We start from the raw sequence: 6,000 nt of genomic DNA, 5'->3' as shown, positions 1-6,000 counted from the left end.
TATTACAAAGGCTCTTGGGTCAACTCTTCAAAGGTGTGTGTTTGGGGAGTAATGGCCTCAAAAATGGACAATTTCCAACTCCCTTTGCTCAAACAGTTCGTCGATTTGTGTAAACAAAAGCCGGATCTACTTCACAGTCCACAGCTAAAGTTTTTCAAAGATTGGTTGGAAACGTAAGGATTGGTTTCATATTGATTACACTGCAAACTTTTTTTGCACGTGCATTTCAAAGACGTGCATGACAACACATCACCCCAAAGCTAAATATTATTGAATTTTATTCATGTTCAACGTTGTATGTTTCCTACATCTAAAATTTTGCTCTTTTTCTGTTCGGTTAGTTTCGAATTCAAAATTGGCATATTCTCGGAATCTCGCAGATACTCATGAGGTTAAATTGTGATTTCATAGTGTGTACTTTTGCCACTCGTGCGAACCGTTTATTCCCTGCATCAACTATAGGTATATTTTCTTCTGAGTTTTCTTTGCAAATGGTATTAGTCTTTTTTCTTTCAGTATTGTCTTGTTTTAGCCTAAGTTTCTGTTTCAGCATAAAGAGGAACTGGCTTGTGTTACCTTGATCGACGACGCTTATTTCCCTTTCGTAAACCAGGACGTTACAAATCGACAGAAATCGATCATCGGAAACTAATCGATTACTCGATATTACTCGATAATTGTTCATCGATTAGCTAGAATAATAGATAATTAACAATTATTCGCCTCAGGCTCAGTGATTATCGGTGAATATTCACCGAGACGAAGTTTACTCGGCCGAGAGAATAGATCAACTCCAAAGTAAGGGTTTTGTCTTACCGTAAATCCTCTTCCGCTCCTGGCCATAAATCTGAGATAACTCATTCGCATTTGGGGAAATTTTTAACCCCCGGAGCTCGAGCGAAGACAACACACTGTTTAGATCAGTGTAAACATGTATACGCTGTAAACTGCCCAAAAAACGGCGTGCCTCTACCAACGGAAACCTATCGCTGAATGAATTTCGTTTCTGCATAAAGCTCGATTCCCAGCCACTGTTCATGAGTCCAACCGTCTCTTTTCGGGGAGGAACGTAAACCGCACGAGAGAGAGCGGCGGAAATCGAGCCTACGATCGATATCTAATTAGCCGATACACACAGGAGTCCAGCTATTTCCGCTGATTTCCGTTTCTTTGGCGATACGTGTTACTAGTGTGCCATTCATGCGTAATGAACTTTTTTGCTCACTTGATTCAGTTGCGTTGTGTGTGGATGAAAATGTTATCTTCTTGGCTATTCGCTCAAGTCAGTTTACAGTCTATACTTGCGGAAATAGATATTAGTAATTACAATTTACTAACTGGTCGATGCGTAGCAACATTGTTTTACTTAAAACAGACATCACTTCTGGTTTTTGTTCTCTTGTTGCCGTTAAGGTTACATTTGTTATTTCTAGCGGCAAGAAGTTCAACATTTTTATTACAGTTTAAGAAACCTTTGCAGTTTGTTGAAAGTTTTTTTAAGTTGTTTTATACGACTGATTGAAGGTTTAGCATTCTTTCCTTGGATGAAAATATGAAGAAAATAAAATAAATTCCAGTTTTTTGGCAGTAGGATATACATTAGTCACTTGTTCCTGGCTTATAATCTCTGTCTTCTTCTTCACCTTAGTTCCTCTGGCAAAATCGATATTTTCGATATAAATTGATGGAAATCGATTGAAATCGAACTGTAATTAAGAAAACCGATAAAACCGTTTTACTACTCTTGAAACAACCCCATCCTTAAAAGTGTGCCTGCTTCCAGCTTCGATACGTACCTGACCATGTAGAACTACAGGTCAAATTTCATATATTCACAGAATTACCTGGAAAGTGTTGCTTTGTAATGTTAAATGGCAATATTGATTGGTTGGTGGAAGCATAACTATGGTGGAAGTATTCATCAAGGTGTCGATCACTTTTAAGTGGTGTTTTGAGGGGAAGACACTGTTCTTTTATGAGTCTTTTAGCTTTGCTGTGCAAATGGTCCATTGTGCCCCTTGTCTCAGTAGACAACAAGTTCAGTGGTTGAGATAATATGGAGCTTACGCAAGAACAACAACAACGGCTATGAGAACGCCACAAAACAATAGCTCTATTGAGCAAAAACAAAAGCTCTGCACACCCTGTACTTGTGTTTTTCATTTTGGTATATCCCTTTGCCGTCCTTGTCCTGACAATGACGTGAATTGACCAAATTTCAGGTTTTGTAGAGGATGTGAGAGCATGACAGAACTTTTTAAATTTTCTCCCCAAACAGCCACACAATTCATGCCAATTTTATTCCTGCAATGTTAATACACACTTTCCATTCCAAACGACTTGGGGTTATGACGAAGTTATTACAATAACGGGAAATACTATTTTGGACAACACTCTCGTTGGCGGCGGCGTTGTCGTCCTTGCGTAAGCTCCCTATTAACAGAAGGAGACGCCTTGTATTTGACAGCTTCTAAACAATGAACTATGCCAGATGCTGGGACAATGCTATTAAGTTAACTACATGGTCAAGCTTCTTGGCCAGCTAATGAATCAAATCACTTTCCCATTGTGGCACGACATTTTATAGGTACAGGAGAACGTGAGCTTGCAAATATTTTTGATTGACATGTACAGTGTAATGGGTATTACTGTATGACATGTGCATCATAAAAACAGCACGAAAAAAAAGAACGAGAACGTGGATGTTCTGTCAAACGAAATAACAGATTGAGACTCTTTTCCAAGTACGATAGTTTGTGCAGTTTCCTTGCTATCCTTAGCTTTCTTCATGACACGAGTACCCTCGCAGCAGTCTTGACTTGCCAGTTGCAACTTTTAGCAATTATTATTATTATTATTATTATTATTATTATCATTATTATTATTATTATTATTATTATTATCATTATTATTATTATTGCAATTGTTATTGTTATTACTATTAAAAAACTCAGAGCCTTAGTGCGATTTTCAAATGAGTATCGTACGTGTGGTAGTGCAGTAACACAGCGCTTTATTCCACATTGTCAACTGAGCTGTGTTTTGTCTTCCAGGTGATTCAAGTTGTCTTTGCATAATATGTAGCTTTAATAGTACACGATATTGTTTTGGTATTGTATATCATTGTAGTGCTATGGTAGAAGTCTTAGGTAAATAGCCCCCCAGAGAAGACATGTGGTTACTAGCAAAGTACTAAACCCAGAAAGATTGAAGAAAATGAAAGGGAATTGAGAAACATTGGCTTCAAGGCTGACATGTTCATCATTTTCAAGTTCCATCACAACCTCTTTTGACCACGAGTTTAAGCGTGCACTCTGAGCATCTGACAGCTTTGTAATTCAAACGTTCACTGAAGTTACCCCCTATCTGGTGGGATTAGTATCTGGATGGGTGACCTAAAAAATATACCACTTTGTAACAAAAGCGTAGGACCGAAAATTCTATTTTAACGCTCAAAAATGGCGAACTAAGCCAGGTACAGATTTTGTTAGCTTGCTTTATGTAAAACAAATATTGATACAAAAGTAAATAACTCTTGATACACTGTTTTTAGGAAGAGCAGAAGGAAGTTTTCAGGACGGTCGATCGAGAATAAAACATTTTGCCATCAGCAACAAAATTTACAACATGAAAACAACATTAATTTTGAACCGCGAATATTAAAAGTTGCCATCAGCGAAAAACATTTTGGGAGGTTTTTGCTACGTTCAATTTTGTTATTGTACTTTTGACTGCACAAGTAAATCGCAAAATCGAAAGTGACATCGAATTCAGCGGGCTCCGTGATCAAGTTACCGTGGCGTGTTTACTCGCGAAACAGTGAGGCATCTGTGTCAAATGATGGCAAGATACCGGGTTTTTGTTTTTGTTAGTTTTCTTTTTCTTTCAAGTGTTATAAAGTTTGACAAGAAATGTGCGAATTCAACACAAAGATCACAATCGCCTAACTCTTCAGGTTGATCAGTGTTTCTGCAAAGTCAACACTTTACTCTCCAAGACGAGGTTATTTATCACCAGGTAATTCCATCGTTTTGGAAATAGCAGCTACTTTGTTATTCATCAGCGTCACAATTTTTTGCTGATTTTGAGGCTCATTTTGTTGAGACTCAAGCACGCTTCCAACAGACCTGTTTATTTTCGTGACTTATGCACGCGCTGTTTACAGTGCACTACCACAAAAATCCTCCCGTATCACATTTTAATCCACGCATGCAAATGTTTTTCGAAAATTTCACAACATGATAAATTCACAAAGGCTGGAAATCTCACAAAAGCCTTTTCGAGCGAGAAATTTATTGAAACAAACAACATATTTGCTATCAGAGGCAAAACACCTTTCCTATTTAAATTGCGTGCGTGCAAGCAAGACACACAATCGGTGTCAGAAAGCAATTAAATAAATTTCTGACAGGTCACATCAAACCCTTTTCGAAAGAACCTTGACCGTAAATAATAAAGCACAAAAGAGACAACAAGCTTTCATTCAAATAATTCTTCACTGTCACATTTTCATTGTTTTTACCTTTGCAGAGTCGAGTACAAAATAAATGTAAATTGCCAGACAACTTAGATGCGACCTCAGTGAACACTGTCATGCATTCAAGGCGTTCGATTCCTTCAATGTTTGTTAAATCCATAAAAAAATTGCCATTTGATTTCAGTGTTGTATATAATACCAAGTTAGTAAAATATTAGAAACAAAGCTCACTTGATATCCAACGGCGAAAAATGAAATTGCAGTGGAAGACCATTACTCGTCGCTTTAAAGATTGCAGATATTTATTTTTCACCGACTGTCTTGTTCATCCAATTGACGTTCCATTCTTTATCTCCATGAGGGTATATTTTGTTTAAAGATCCACTAAAACGCCTTTCGCGTTACAATGACTTTCGACGCCATTGAAGGTTAATAAGAATTAGTGAAATTTCCAATTTTACCGGAAGACTGTGCAGAGTTGAGTACAAACAAGTGCGCCCGGTGATTATTTTGTAAAGGCTTACCAAACTTTAGAGACGCCGTCGTCCGGCCTGGGAGCAGGACAAATTTTTTTCAGGGGGGTAATCTGACAGATTTGTCAATTTACATACCATGATCATGAAATGTCGTAATTTTCTTAAAGATAACATGATTATGATTATTTGAAGGAAAATGTCAATCAAGAAAATTTAATCTATTTTTAGTGTTTATTTCCGTGTGATTGACACTTGTGGCTAACAAATACTTTGCTGTGCCTCAGACTCTCAGTGCGCTCGCGCTTGACAAATTTTGTCGAGATTTTTGGAAGGGCCAAACAAATTTTGTCAGTCCAGTGAGTCCGAAGCCAAAGCCTCAAAACGGCAAAGATCAGAGGCAGCTCCCCGTGTGCGCACTAAATAAGATTTACGAAACTTTCAATTAAGGATGTGTAAACAAATATTCCACATATGCAAATTAGTTAACCTTGGATAATACACAACGCTATTCAGAAAGGCAGAAAAGTCTCACAAAAACTTTTTCCAGCCAAAAATAATTTTATTGAAACAAAGAACATATTTGCTATTTAGAGGGAGGAAAAACTGTCCATTTCATTGCGTGCGTGCAAACAAGCTGCCAACACACTCAGGGTCAAAAAGGCAACTAAATTAATTTCCCATCAACGTTCAGCATCAATCCCTTTACTGAAAAACCCTTTATTTGAATTATCAAGCAAAAAATGGGCAACAAGATTTCTTTCAAATAATTTTCACTAACAAGAATTAATGAAATTTGCAATTGGTTCCGGAAGAATGTGCAGAATTGAGTCTAACAAATAATGAAATATTCTACTGTGTCAACCCGAGAAATCTACGCCTTTCTACTACCCCCTGAAATCCTACCAAAATACGCGCAGAAGACTCTACGCACAAAGACGCCACTTAGCAAGGGAGTGATAGGAAAGACTTTTCCCGACACGGAAAAAACAAAAGGAAAAAGAAAACAGGAGAAATTTCACCCATTTTCGGGCTGGGATTGCCATACTG

This window comes from Montipora foliosa, chromosome 4 (assembly GCF_036669935.1).
Source record: "Montipora foliosa isolate CH-2021 chromosome 4, ASM3666993v2, whole genome shotgun sequence".
Taxonomy (NCBI): domain Eukaryota; kingdom Metazoa; phylum Cnidaria; class Anthozoa; order Scleractinia; family Acroporidae; genus Montipora; species Montipora foliosa.
Note: the sequence above shows the minus strand (reverse complement) of the source record.